The 14,882-nt window shown below is 50.0% G+C and overlaps 2 long non-coding RNA genes across 2 annotated transcripts; one reads left to right on the forward strand and one right to left on the reverse strand.

Annotated features, from left to right (window-relative positions):
* Window positions 1-455: 455 nt before the first annotated feature.
* LOC135307626 (uncharacterized) lies at window positions 456-1,510 on the reverse strand. The gene is made up of 3 exons (XR_010368330.1): window positions 1,401-1,510; window positions 853-969; window positions 456-533 (listed from the first exon to the last, which is right to left on the reverse strand). It is a non-coding gene; the product is annotated as an uncharacterized LOC135307626 (long non-coding RNA).
* An 8,676-nt stretch (window positions 1,511-10,186) lies between these two features.
* Window positions 10,187-12,323, forward strand: LOC135307265 (uncharacterized). Its single transcript, XR_010367972.1, has 5 exons — window positions 10,187-10,552; window positions 10,663-10,734; window positions 10,822-10,893; window positions 11,522-11,629; window positions 11,967-12,323. It is a non-coding gene; the product is annotated as an uncharacterized LOC135307265 (long non-coding RNA).
* Window positions 12,324-14,882: the final 2,559 nt, after the last annotated feature.

Raw genomic sequence — 14,882 nt, forward strand, 5'->3', positions numbered from 1 at the left:
AGCGAGGCTGCCATGGATCCCTTCCTGCTGTGCCGGGCACGACGTGTCCAGATGTGCAGCCCATGCCCCCGGCTGCTGAGTCCCAGGAGCAGCATGAGGGAAATGCACCCACCTTGTCTTCTCTGCAGACGTTCCTTCAGCATTTGCCACATGATTTCTAATGGGTCCTGGAATTTCCTGCCTGCCATGTCTTTGGTCTCTCCTGTCAGAGGACCTTCAGAGAAAGTGGTTCCATTTCCCAGGAATGGACCCCACAAAAGCAGGGCTCAGCCTGTGGGGTCAGCAGGGACACACTACTCACCCCTGCCATGGGAGCTGGCCTTTTGTGCAGCATCCAAGGTAGGAGTTGGTGAGGTCGTCCCTGCAGACACGCCTGTAACACAACAGCCAGAGAAGCTTCTGTCACCTGGTTCTTACCAGTCAGTCAAACATTACGCCTTGGTGGGACAGTGAGAACATACCTGCAGAATGCTCAGAGTGCTTCACAACTTCAGAGCGCCAGGCTAATGGAGAATCCTTCCCAGCATCCCAGTCTGGAAGCAAACCAAGATGAGAACTGTTTCCATTGTGTGCCAGGGCTGGCTCTGGCCCTGGGCTGGCGGCAGGGCTCCCGCTCGGGGCTGCTCCTGTGCCTTGGGCCTCTGGGCACTCAGGGCCAGCTCCGCAGCAGCTGCAGCGCCAGGGACGTTGCTGCACCAGCCCCGTTTCCCCGGGGCTCTGAACCAGCTCCAGAGGCCTGGAAGCCGAGGCGCCTCCAGCTTTGGCTGCTGCCGGGCCGGGCAAGGGCAGGCCCTGGGGGAAGAGCTGCTGCCACACAGCCCCGGCCAGGCCTGAGCCCGGCACAGCAATTACCTGCTGTGCCTGTGCCCGTGTCTGGCTTCGCCTTCCTTCCTGCAGCAGGGGCTGGCACCGAAGATGGAGTGCTTCCTTCAAGAAATACCACCTTCCACTGAAGCACTATGTCCATCTCTTGACAAAGGAAGGGAGACAGCTGCATCAGATGGAGCTGTTTCCCACTTGGGTGGTGGCATCAGAGGTAATATTTGTGAAATTTATGGAGCAGGAAAATGGCCAGGTTACAGTGGCATGATGAGAGCACTTCCACCTCCAAACAGCCACCCTTTTCCTAATCTGCAGGGCTGGATATAGTGGGGGATCTCAGGGTGTGTTACAGTTTGGGCATGGCCTGTCAGCTGATGCCCAAGAACTTCTGGCAGAGGCTGGGCAGAAGCTGCAGCCAGGCCAGGCTGGCAAACAGCCCTGCAGGGCGTGAAAGCAGCAGCGGGGCAGCGAGGCTGCCATGGATCTCTTCCCACTGTGCCGGGCATGGCGTGTCCAGATGTGCAGCCAAAGCCCCCGGCTGCTGACTCCCAGGGGAAGCATGAGGGAAATGCACCCACCTTCTCTTGTCTGCAGGGGATCCTTCAGCTCTTGCCTCATCTGTTTGGTTGCTTCCAGGGATATCTTATCTGTTGTATCTTGGATTTTCCCTGTTGGAGTACCTTAGAGAAAAATATTTCCATTTCCCAGGAATGGATCCCAGAAAAGCAGGGTTCAGCCTGTGGGGTCAGCAGGGACACACTACTCACCCCTGAGATGGGTGCTGGGCTTGAGTGCAGCATCCAAGGTAGCAGCTGGAGAAGTCTTCCCTGTAGACACATCTGTAACACAACAGCCACAGAAGCTTCTGTCACCTGGTGCCTGCCCGCTTGTCTACAATTCTTCCTTGGTGGCACACTGACAACATACCTGCAGGAGGCTCCAAGGGCTTCAAAACTTTATTCATCCAAGCTGATGGAGAAGCCTTCCCAGCACCCTCATCTACAATGCAGCACAGATGAGAACATTTTCCAGTGTGTGCTGGGATCTCTTTCTGCCACAGGGAACTGGGCACTGCCAGGGAGTCGGGTAAGGCCATGGGAGCCAGATGTGAATAGACATGGCCAAAGCTGCCCAGGGGCCTGGGGAGCTCTGGGCTGGCTCCTGGTCACTCTCCACACTCTTTCCCTGCCCTCAGCAACATCCCTGGGAGGGGTGGCTGCAGCAATGCAGGGACTTGGGACTCTCCCCCTCACACACAGAAGAAATCCTCCCTAAAGCATGGGGGAAAACTGCAGCAGGCAGTGCCACAGCTATCCATCCTGCCCTCCCTCTGTCCCTCCTGCCCTCCTTCTGTGGGGAAACCCCCCAGATCCCAAGGGCAAACAGCCAGGCCCTCTCAGGACACACTGGAGCCTTGCTCTCCCCCTCTGTCCTTTCCCCACCGTGGGCACCCCGTGCAGTCGCTGCCAGGTTTCAGGACATGTCTCCCATGGAGGGACCCCAGCAGGACTGCTCAGTGCCCTGAGCCTGCTCGGGATAATTCCCCTGGGCTGTGCTGCTCTAGTCCAGGCTGTGCCCGCACTGCCAAACAGCAGAGAGGGCAGCTCAAGCCTCAGCAGGGCTCAGGCCCAGAGGCACAGCAATTACCTCCTGTGCCTGTGCCTGGCATGGCCTCCCTTCCTGGAGCTGAGGCTGGCATGCAACCACTGCTTCCTCCGGGAAATGCTTCTTTCTCCGCAGGCTCTCCTTTCATTTCTGGAGAATGGAGAAGAGACAGCTGGATCAGATGAAAACATTCCTGACTGGGAATGGGGAAGGGGACAATTTCAGGAGGCATCACTTGTGAAAGGAATGCATAAGGATCAGAAAACACCCAGGATTTTGGGACAACCCAAGGCTGCTTCCTTCCCCAAACAGCCCCAACATCTGATCTGCCTGGACACCAGGAAATTGCAGGGGATCTGAGGGTGGGCATGGCCTGTGGTGCATTTCGGGCTGTCTGCCAGCTGATGCCAAATGCCTTCCTGCAGAGGCTGGGCAGAAGCTGCAGCCAGGCCAGGCTGGGAAACAGCCCTGCAGGGCGTGAAAGCAGCAGCAGGGCAGCGAGGCTGCCATGGATCCCTTCCTGCTGTGCCGGGCACGGCGTGTCCAGATGTGCAGCCAAAGCCCCCGGCTCCTGTGTGCCAGGGGAAGCATGAGGCAAATGCACCCACCTTGTCCTCCCTGCAGCACTTTCTTCAGCATTTGCCACATAATTTCTAATGGATTCTGGAATTTCTTGTCTGCCATGTCTTTGATCTCTTCTGGTGGAGGACTTAAAGAGAAAGTAGTTCCATTTCCCAGGAATGGACCCCACAAAAGCAGGGCTCAGCCTGAGGAGTCAGCAGGGACACACTACTCACCTCTGCGATGGTTGCCAGGCTTCTGTGTAGGAATCAGCAAAGGAGCTGGAGAAGTCCTCCCTGCAGACACACCTGTAACACAAAAGCCACAGAAGCTTCTGTCATCTCTGCTGATCTGCACGGGCACCTCTGAGCCGCAGGAGCGGTGAGGGGATCGTGCAGGGTGAGGGCACACACGTGCATGGTTCTGTGCTGGCACCTGCAGCGATGCCTCCCTGGCCCAGCTTTGGGCTCTGAGCTGGCAGCTCTCCCAGGGGAAAGGCCTTGACCTACCCTCAGCATCTCCCACAGCCTCAGTCCTGGATGTGGCTTGGGAAGCTGCACCACCTTCACCAGCAGGTTCAGCTGCAAAGAAAGACAGGACAGAAGACCTGTAAATCCACCAACATAAACACCAGCCAAACCTTACTAAAAAGTCACCACTACTCCTTGAAGTAAAATAGCCTGATGCATGTTAATACCTAAGCTTGTAAGCTGTGAAACCCATTGTTAGGAGAAGTAAAATATTTTATTTTAAACTGTATTATTCATGAGGTTGTTTTAAGTGAACTGAATATTTAAGGTGTGATATGCAAATTTATTTCAAAAAATAAAATATTTTAGTGCTTTTGTTATAACAGAGAAAAGATATAGAAGTAAAAGCTAATGAAACACTGTAAAGAATATATTAGAACAATAATATCATTCGTGAAAAATCGGAAAAAAATTAAGTATATAAGATACAAACCAGATTTAAGTTTAAAGAAACACTAAAAGTAACATTAAATCAGATAGGATATAACAAAAGCCGTTAGATATTTAATAAGGATCAAATTAAAATAAAGGAAAAAAGCCAAGTATAGCTGAAAGAAAGAGAAGTGTACAGACTAATTACAACTTTAGAGCTAAAATGTCAAAGAAATAAAACTATAACAATTAGAAATAAGCAGATGCTATCCTAAATCCTGAAAAACAATTTAAAAGTCTCTTATAAATCTTATGAAGTAAATACTGAGAATGAGACGAATGACGTCAGTGACTAGATCCCAAGGTGTAAGCTCTGCTACCAAGAAGATACACATCTTGGCCCTTTGGCTGCAACCCAAAGGGGCTTTGAGAGAGCTAGAGTGTTAAAACTGCAGAGGATTATTGTCACTGTATCAGTCATCCAAGCCCAAAAAGAATGAGCCATATACACACTCCCAAGTTAGTGCAGTACGCTATAATTTTAACAAATTCAGAATGTGCACTATGAGTAGTAAAAGACACTGCAAAAAAGAAAATGGGAAATAGAGCAAAAAGAATAAAATGGCAAAATTTGTAAGCAATATGTTAAAACTTTTTGTTCTGGAAGAGCTAGAGAAGAAATAAATCCTGAGAGTAGAATAAAGCAAATTGCTCAAGAATTAGAAAACAAGAACATGAGACAGTTATAAAGACACGTTTTAGCAGGCAACATAAGAAAACATGAAAAACTTATTTTACAATATTACCAGCCTTAAACGACTATGGAGTCAAAATATATCTAAATTACAATAAGCACATGCATTGATATAAAAAATATAATTGACAATCCAAAGAAAAGAAATTAAAGATTTAGAATAATCTACCTTCTGAGAAGAGCTGTTAATTTTATGCCCTGACTAGTAGTATGAAAGTGTAGTTGTTAAGTTTTATAAATACTAAACATAAAATTAGAAAATAAGTAAGCTTTGTCAAAGTGTATCCTAAAAGTACAAATTTAATAAATTAATAGAGAAAGGGAGGGATTCTGATAGATTGTATGCACAAATTCATGCTGAGACTACAATAATCTCGCCTAATGAAAATCCTAGCATAACAAAGGAGGGTTCAGGGCAATCAACATGCACCAAAATCCTAGCCTGAATATTCATCCCCAGAAATGCTGATTCCAGAAGATTATTTCTCTGACCAAACCTCAGCAATGTGCATTCGATTTGCATCATCTATAAGATAAATGTGTGCCTCCTAGAATGCATATTGCAGGAGATTTTCCTCTAACAAAGTGAATTTTTTACCAGTTTTGGGGAAACTCTCAGCAAGAGCTGCAGCAAGAAAGGAAAAAATACAAGAATATGCAAAAAGGATAAAAACAACCATAAGAAAGCAGAAAAACTCCTGCCCTCCACACCGCTTGGAGCTTGGAAATGGACAAAAAAGACTTTGAGAGAGCTGTCCCTTCGTGATGCACAGGGGAGAGAAATGCCCCACCTGTCTCACCTGACGCTGTTAGCCTGCTTCAGGGCCAATCTGATATTTGCTTCTAGATTTTCTACGACTGAATTTTAATTATGGAATAAATTCTCCTTATTAATCAAAAAAAGCTAATTCATTTAAAACATGCGGGACTCCTGGAACCCTCATCAGGCAACCCAAAATATCCCTTTGTGCCTCTTCAGGTCCAGGCCCAGATGATCCCACAGAAGGAAATGTGCCCTCAGCCCAGGGATGCTCAGCATGGGCTCCCCCATCCCCTCGGGGCCCCGCCGCTGGGCACAGCAGCCCCTGCCTGGCTCCTGCCTGCCCACACCGTGGCCATCCACGGCTGCTCCTGGGCATGGAGCTCAGCCACTGCTGGTGCCGGGTGGGCTTTGCTGCTGCTACCACCCAGACATAACTGTGAAAACTCCAACTCTTTATTTGAATATAAAATGTGGGCCACGCCCTGCCCTGCCAGGCAAGGGCTGCCCACCTTCAGTCCTGGCCGGGGAACAGGACCAGGGGGCTCAGGGGCAGAGGTTCTCGTTGAGGAGCGGTGGGTTTTGGGATGGCCTCGTGACACTGCTGCAGCCATGGCAGGGCAGATAGGGGCAGAAGTGGAGAGCTGAGGTCATGGCTCAAATTCTCGCTACCTGCGTTGTTAGGCTGTTCTTCTGGAGATGGAGAGGAGCACCTGTGAAGAGAGGAGGTGGCTGAGGCCCCAGCTGCCAGTGGCACACAGGGACCCTCCTGCACAGCTGGGCCCAGTCCTGGCCTCCACGGCTGCTCCTGGACATGGAGCTCAGGCAGTGCTGCTGCCAGGTGGGCTTTGCTGGTGCTACCTCCCAGGCACTCGCGTGACAACTGCATCTCTTTATTGCAGCAGAAGAGCTGATTTGGGAAGTGCTGTGCTGCCCCATGTCTTCAGCCCCACTAGCTGCCCACACCCACAGTGGCACTGGGCCGCCCCCAGAAAACTGTCGAATCTGGGCTGTGGCTGCAGGGCACAGTTGCTCTACAGCACAGGTGGACTGCCTTGGGGGTAGGACTGCCCTGAGGGTAGGGACAAGGAACGGGGTGAGGTCTGCTCTATGTTTTCCGAAGGTGATTATTCTACAGACGACCAGGGGCAGGCCAACACTGCACTAAAGGCATACACCAACTTACAAACTTGGCAGGGTCCCAGGGGAGGATACAATCTTTAGCCAATTGGGAGAAACTGAGGGTGGAACACCAGGCGGGGAATACAATATTTAAACCAATTGGGGATTACAGGGGAGGGGAAGAACTTAAACAAACCAATGGGGTTCCGAAGGATACAAAATTGATAGGGAAGTTTCTAGAGCAAGGGGCAGGCTTGGAGAGGGACTGACATGCAATGGGAGGAGGAACAGTGAACAAAAGGGCAGGTCTTTGGAGAGATGGACAAGTGGGGCAAAACCAACAAATGGGGTAAAGGAGCAAGCCCTTGGTAATAAAATATGCTATAACAATAGAAAATAAGGGGAGGGGTATAAAACTGACTGCTAGGACCGAATTACAATCAAAGACATGAACTGCAGTGCCGAAGCTGTGAGTCGAGGTTCAGTTGAGCACTTCCAAATAATTTCCTGGCAGAAACAGATAGCCAGACTTGCCCTTATCACATGCAAACAGAGGGTTCCCCAACAGCAACCCATTCTGAGGCTCTTCTGGGCATGGGAAACACGTGTTGTGGGGTCGGCCGCATCTGTGGGAGCGATGGGGAGCGTGAGCCCGTGCTGTGCTGCACTGCTGAGCTGGCAGCACGGTGGATACGGGCAGGACGTTCTCTTTTTCCCCCAGAGCTGGGGCCTGCAGGCACCTTGCCGCCCCTGGGCACAGGCTGTGCCAGCCAACAAAGCCCAGCAGGCCGGGAGGAGAGCCCGGGGCCAGCGCAGCTGCTTGGGCAGTGGCTGCTGCCAGGGACACGGGCCAAAGCCATCCCTGAGCAGCCACTGCCACCCCTGGCCCTCCCTAACAAATTCTAGGTTACATCTGTAAATTGCATGCTGCACTTTCCTTCATGTTTTTCCCAATACCAGGAAGTTTCTATATATAGTAACGCCCTTGAGAATCTCTGATTATTTCCAGGTTTTCTTTTCTTTTTTTTTTTTTTTTTTTTTTTGAGACAGATGAAACAGTCTTATTGGTTTTAGTTTTGGCAGGTCTGTTTTTTTTTCTCAGCATGATGGTTTACTTATTATCTACATTTAAACTTGTTTTTATTTATGGTTATTTTTGGTCCCCAAGCAATTATTTTGACAGTCTTTTGTTCACTTCTTACTTGATGTTCCATAGATGAACATTTTGGACTCTCTTTTTATAGGAATATAAAAATCTGAGAAAGCTCTATTTTTAATTTTGATAACATTCTCTCTCCCCGCTCCTAGCTTTCACAATGATTGTTTTTGAAACATCACGGAGGATAGATAGAGTTATTTGGGAAATAACCAATAGGCTTGGCTTAACCTGGGTATTGGATTATTATTTTCAGTGCTATAAACCTACATTGCTTCAAGGTTCACACCATGGTCCTGATTTGTGGCTCACTGCATGGATGACTGTCTGAATTAAAACAATGTTTGTGAGGCAGCTGAAGAGCTTAGACCTCAGAGATTAAAATTCCTAGGAAGAGGAGGAGACAGAAGAATGGATAAAATCCTGATTCAAAGGGTTTTTTCTCACTTCTAGTATGCCAGAAGTATGGTAGACTACACCTGTCTTCAAATGTCATTTACTTACAGAACAACTCTCTACAGTGTCAGACTCCAGGAGAAATGACTCAACACTTTGCCTCCCAATGCATCAGCTTTAATTCTAGTGAGAGGTAGGCCTTAATTACAGTCCGATTAGAGCAAATCAACACAGCAGTCTTGCCATTGTGAGAGTGGCAAGAGGAATTTGCTTGTGAACAGATGAATATGTCCCACACAGTAATTAACAAAATTTGCCCTGACTTGGAAGAAAGTAGACAAGGAGCAATGCAGTATTTGGGTTTTATTCAGGGATAAATGGGGCAAGAAGCTGTAACAACTTACCTGTTTTACAGAACACAAGTACTGATATGGCAAGTAATGCACCCACATGAAGGGATCTTCAGGACATTCCTTTATTTCTCTAACCAGGAATGGGCAGCAAAATGCTGGCATTTATCTGAACTGGAAGCCGTGTTGCTCTCCTGTTTCTCCTTGAGCACACTGAGTGTTATTTGCAGACTTCACTGTCCAGCCCATCAATCCTCTCGTGGCCAATTGCTAAATGGCACAAGTACCAAAATACAGGTGCCAGCATAATCAGCCCAGCACTAATGCAGCACTGCTTTGATGGTGCACAGGAGCACAGAATGGCTTGGGTTGGAAGGGACATTTAAAGGCCATCAATCCCAATGCCCTGCAGTGAGCAGGGGACACCTTGAACTAGGTCAGGTTGCTCAGAGCAGGAGCTTGAATGTCTGCAGGGATGGATGTCCACCTCCCTGGGCAACCTGTGCCAGGGTTTCAAAAGCAAATGTGTAAAAAATGTGTTTCTTTCATCTAGTCTGAATTGACCATCTTTTAGATTAAAACCATTCCCTCTCTGTCTGGTCACAAAAGGCTCTACTAAAAATTCTGTCCCATCTCTTTACAAGCCCCCAGAAGGCCCTGAAAGGCAGCAATCACGTGTCCCTGGAGTCTTCTCTCTTCCAGGCTGAACACTGCCAGCTCTCCCAGCCTGTCTCCAAAGCAGAAGGGCTCCAGCCCTCAGAGCATTTTGTCCCTCCTCTGGACTAGATCCAACAGGTCCATGTCCTTCCTGCCTTGGGGACCCAGAGCAGGATGCAGTACTCTGTCGTGGGAGAGATCGAGACACTACAAAGCAACACAGTCCATTTCCAGAAGGCTTCAAACCCTGTTTTTATTCTAGCCTGCATGCTTTTTCTCCATTCTTACAAAGCTCTTAAGTTTATACTTTACACATTGGTCACGAGATACAAACAAAATACTCATTGAAATAGGGAGTTGCAGGTTTCTCTTATTTATCCTTCTTTCTTTCTTGGTTTCCATGTCAATAACCTTGGTAGAAAATTCTTTCAGGGGTTAGCATGGATCCTCTTATCAAATTTCTCGATGGCTCACAGAGGTCACTGTAAAACCTCTTCCACAGTACTCCAGGTGGGGTCTCACCAGAGCAGAGAGGTGGAATCACTTCCTTCAACCTGCTGGGCACTCTCCCTTGGATGCACATGGCTGCCTCATGTCCAGCCTCTCTTCTAGCAGCAACCCCAAGTCCTTGGTGGAGCTGCTCTCCATCCCTTCATGTCCCAGCCTGTGAGATCAGCTGAGCTGGGACTGTGTCACAGCCCTTGGGCAGAGCAGCTGGACAGGATGAGCTCCCTCCCGAAGAAGGCAGATCCAGCTCCCGAAACAACTGCACCCTGGCCATGAGCTCACAGCAGGCTCTGAGGTGCCAGAGGTGCCAGAGCCCCGTGGTTGCACAGCAGCACAAGGAGCCAGCAGTCAGTCCCTGAGCACAACTGTTGCGGCAGCAGCGGCGGTGGCAGCAGCGGTGCTGACGTTGGGACAGCGGTGTCAGGACAGCGGTGGCAGCAAGAGCTGCGGGACTGGCGGAGGACAAGGCACCATGGCCCTTGCTCTGCGCCTCCTACTCCTGCTGCTCCTGGCCGTGGCCCTTCCTGCCAGGGCTGCCCAGGCTGCTCCGCTGCAAGCGCGACGAGCAGGTGAGCCGGCAGCCTGGCTGCCCTTTCCCGGGACAGCGCTCCCTGCTCCCTGGGAAGTGCTGGGGATGGTTTTGCCCAGGGCTTTTGGGAGGGTTTCCTCTGTGGGAGGGAGACCCCAGAGGTCTGGGGCTTCCTCAGTTTCCACTCCAAGGATGTTTCACAGAGCTCGGAAATAGTGTGGAGAGTGACCGGGGCAAGGCCATAGCTCCCCATCCCCCGGTACCGCTTTGGTCATGGCCATTGACATCTGGCTCCCATGGCCTTATCCGACCCATCCTCATGAAGAGGAACTACCTTTCTCTAATGTCCTCGAAGAGACAAGACCCAAGACACAGAAGACAAAAAATCCCTGGAGGCAGCCAAACATCTGGACCAGATGATGAGTGCACAGGTGAGACGCCATGGTCAGTGCATTTCCCTCCCTTGCAGTGCCCAGATCCCTAAGGCAGAAGGAGATTCCAGTACACCATGGAAACACTTCTGATCTGTGCTCCCTTCTAGGTGAGGGTGCTGGGATGGCTTCTCCAGCAGTGGGGATGGAAGATGATTTGGAGCCCTTGGGAATTTCTGCAGGTTAGTTCACCAGTTTCCCTCAGAGAATAATTATTGTAAGCCTGGAAGAACAAGGTGACAGAAGCTTCTCTGGCTGTTGAGTTACAGGTGTGTCTGCAGGGAGGACTTTTCAAGCCCCAGGGCTGGATGCTGCACACAATCCCAGCTCCCATGGCAGGGGTGAGTAGTGTGTCCCTGCTGACACCGCAGGCTGAGTCCTATTTTTGTGGGATCCATCCACATGAACTGGAAGTACTTTTAAGGTCCTCCAACAGTCAGTACCAAAGAGGAGACAGCAAGTTCCTGGAGTCAGGAAAACATCTGGGCCAGATGCTGAGTGACCTGGAGAGATGCTGTGGTGGGTGCATTTCCCTCATGCTTCCCCTGGGACTCAGCAGCCAGGGCCTTTGGCTGCACATCTGGACACGCCGTGCCCGGCACAGCGGGAAGGGATCCATGGCAGCCTTGCTGCCGCGCTGCTGCTTTCACACCCTGCAGGGCTGTTTCCCAGCCTGGCCTGGCTGCAGCTTCTGCCCAGCCTCTGCAGGAAGGCATTTGGCATCTGCTGACAGGGAGCCCAAACTGCACCATGGGCCATGTCCACCCTGAGATCCCTTGCAATTTCCCAGTCTCCAGGCAGATCACAAGAGGTGGTGGTTTGGAGAAGGGAGGGGCCTGTCCAATCCCAAAAGCTCATCTGATTTCGTGATCCTTGTCCATGACTTTCACCAGTGTTAGCTTCTGAAGATGACACCTCCCCAATGGGGAACTGTCCCATCTGATCCATCTGTCCCTTTTCTTTCTCCAGCGATGACCCAAAATCTGGCACAGAAGGTGGCTGTTCCAGGAAGAAGCAGCGGCTCAGTGGCAGCCTCTTCTGCAGGAGAACAGGCAGTTCCAGGCACTGGCACAGCAGGTGATAGCTCCAGTGTCTCTTGAGAGGGCCTGAGCCTGTCCCCTGGGGCTGGGGGAGCTGTCACGGGGCAGGGAGGGCCAGGGGTGGCAGTGGCTGCTCAGGGATGGCTTTGGCCCGTGTCCCTGGCAGCAGCCACTGCCCAAGCAGCTGCGCTGCCCCCGGGCTCTCCTCCCGGCCTGCTGGGCTTTGTTGGCTGGCACAGCCTGTGCCAAGGGCCAGCAAGGTGCCTGCAGGCCCCAGCTCTGGGGGAAACAGAGAACGTCCTGCCCGTATCCACCGTGCTGCCAGCTCAGCAGTGCAGCACAGCACGGACTCACGCTCCCCATTGCTCCCACAGACGTTATCAATGAAACAGGAATATATGCCCCGGATCCAGTGCGCTTCCCAAGAATTGTCTGCCCCCAGGATGTGCTCAGGACCGGCATGATAGGCACGGTGTTGACAGTGTTCACTGTGCCACTTGTGCTGATAGGCTGCTATCTTGGCATTCGTAAGCTGTACGAGCTCAGACGGTCAGTTGTTGATTTTTCTCCACAGTTTTCTTATAACTCTACTTCTGGCATTGGTAGCATGACTGGGAGTCATGCTACTGTGGAGTTGTGGCCAGTCCATTGTTGTCCAAAGAACTCTGCTGAGGGTTCTGCTGCTGCCCAGTGCTTCCATTGGCCTCTTAATTGCTGGGCCTTGTTCTGTGGGTGCGCTGGGGCTGCAGCCAGAGCTGGCTCCCACTGAGGCTGCCTGGCCAAGAGCAGCCCCAGGGGCACAGGGCAGAGGCAGAGCAAGTTCTCCACAGTATTTGGGCAGCACAGCTCAGGACAGGACAGGACAGTGCTTATTTAGTACCTCATGTAAAGTTTTACAGTAAGAGTGGTGTTGCAGGTCAAGCAAATTTGCTCCAGATCAGTGTTAAAACAAATCCAACGTGATGAAGGTTTGGCTTTGGCCTTGAGACTTTGCTCTTTGTGTGAGCCCTGCTCTGGATTGATTCCCAGTCAATCTTGGAGCTGGTTTTGGGCGAAGGCTCATCCCAGCCCTGAGCCTTGGCAGTTCTCTGGCCTCAAAGGGAGAGCTGAGGCTGCACTGCACATGACTGGTGTTCAAGGCTCCATTATCAAAGAGTGTTGAGATGTTTAAATTACTGTATTCTTACTACATGGCTTTTGTTATGAAATTCCTTCATTAGTTTTTAAAACTTAATTGTAATAAAACTTCTTTCCCAGTGCTTTTTCCAGTTATTTGATATAGTCATTGATGGCCAAGGTATCCCATGGCTGAATTAGAAGACTGTAAGTATTATAAAATGAAATAATGTTGACACTCTTAGGTCTTTCACAGACTCCTGAAACTTATGTTGGTTTGATGTGACCAACAGAAGAGTTTGGCTCTGCTTTTAATTGAAACAAGCAGCAGAGCTGGAACCTGTTGAAGAGAGTCTCTTCACAGCTAAAGCAAACTGACAGGGTTCTTTTATTCCAGCTCTAAGCAGGAAGATAAAAATCTCTCAGCAGTTAATACTCCTGACCAGTAACTGATATAAACTAGGCATTTGGGCTGTTTGCTGCCTCACCCCGGAGTTCCTCAGAGCTGCAGCTCCCTGTTCTCTTGGCAGACAGGGGCTGGCTATGGATGACAGTCACGTCTCTGGCCTGGTGCACACCAGGTCCACACATGAGCTGTGGGATCGTCCTTGCACACCCCATCCTGGAAGAACCCAGGTCAGTGATGAGTCTGACACAATTTGATGCATGGTAGCAAAAGAAGGCAAAATAAAGCCTAGAATTGGTACCATTCTTTAATATGCTTTTGCCACCAACATTATCCAAGTTCCTATGCTTGTTTTCCTGGAGAATTGGCACTCAACAGAGCTTCAGTGCCTTTGATCAAATCAGTCTTAAGAGCAGCTTGGGGCTGGTCAGTCATTTAGATGTCAGTACTGACTGGGGTCCAGGCAACAAAAGAACATAAGCTGCAGGCCACCCATACAGCTTTTCACCTTAATGAGCACAAAGCCTTTATTTTTGCCAACGGAGGGATGTTGGGAGGATTTTTGCACCATTGGGCCAAGGCACAAGGCTGTGGATCTACACAGCACTTTGGTAAGGAGGGGAACACAGGTGGGGGCAATCCAGGCTGTTAGCAGTGCCCCCACCCCCTGATTAGGGACAGCACAATTGCTTTTAGAGCTCCTTAACCAGCTGGTGAAAAAGTCATCTCCTTTTCTTGCCCCCTGCACAATGCCAGGCAAGTTGAACAGAAAATCTGCCTCTTCCTCCATGATTTCTGAGCACCAAAGCAAAGAACCACAAAAAAAACCCAAAAAACCAAAACAAACAACAACAACAACTACAACAACAAAAAAACCCAAACAGCTAAAATACAAATAATTTTTTGACCAGTCAAAGCTTTTTTTAGAACTTTATAAGACTGACTGAGCCAGTGCTGAATTAAGAGTGGAACATGTTATGTGTCTTGCACAAAGTATGGGACAGCTGCTGCCATGCAAACGTGGGTGCAGGGTCAGACCCTTAACTTCAGACACAGCCCTGCCTTCCTGAGGGACAGAAATTCATCTGTTAGAATCCCTTGGAGCTTCTGGAGCTGCTCTTGGCCCTCCTGTGGATAACTGGGTTGCTGTGGAGCACTGGAGAACTTTCAGCTTGGTTCCTGTTATGTATATTATGGTAATTCGTACTGATAGAACACAAATATATATATATAAAACAATAAAATATCAAGCCTTGAAATCACAGTAGCAAGGGAAGAGAGGATTGCTTCACAGGGTGAGGAAACTGCAGCTGGCAGTCGGGTAGGAGGAGTGTCATTAACATAGGAAGTGAACCCAGCCGGCACAGGAGATTGTCGTTCTCACTGGTGTGAACAGGAGGAGGCCCAGCGATGATGGCCCATGGAGATGTTCATCTTAGACAGAGGGGACCATCAAGGACATACATCTGCATACGGGATTCCGGTAACCGAAGAGTGGATACACATCAGTTCCTGCACAAGGTTTTGTCCAGCACAGGACGGAGAATAGAGGCATCATGAATGTGAAAAACCCTGAGGAAAGACAAAGGGACTCTGCCACGGGCTAGAAAAAGAGTATAAGAAGGGATTCTGCCAAGCAGCATTGGTGAACAGGGGGGATTGGGTGCGATAGAAGGCGGATCTGTGTTCACCCAGCTTCCATCCCGGGGTCGGTGCTGTCCTTGATTGTTGGCTGTCGTGGCTGCATATCGGTTGTGAATAAATTTAT

The sequence above is a fragment of the Passer domesticus genome, chromosome 9, assembly GCF_036417665.1.
Source record: "Passer domesticus isolate bPasDom1 chromosome 9, bPasDom1.hap1, whole genome shotgun sequence".
Taxonomy (NCBI): domain Eukaryota; kingdom Metazoa; phylum Chordata; class Aves; order Passeriformes; family Passeridae; genus Passer; species Passer domesticus.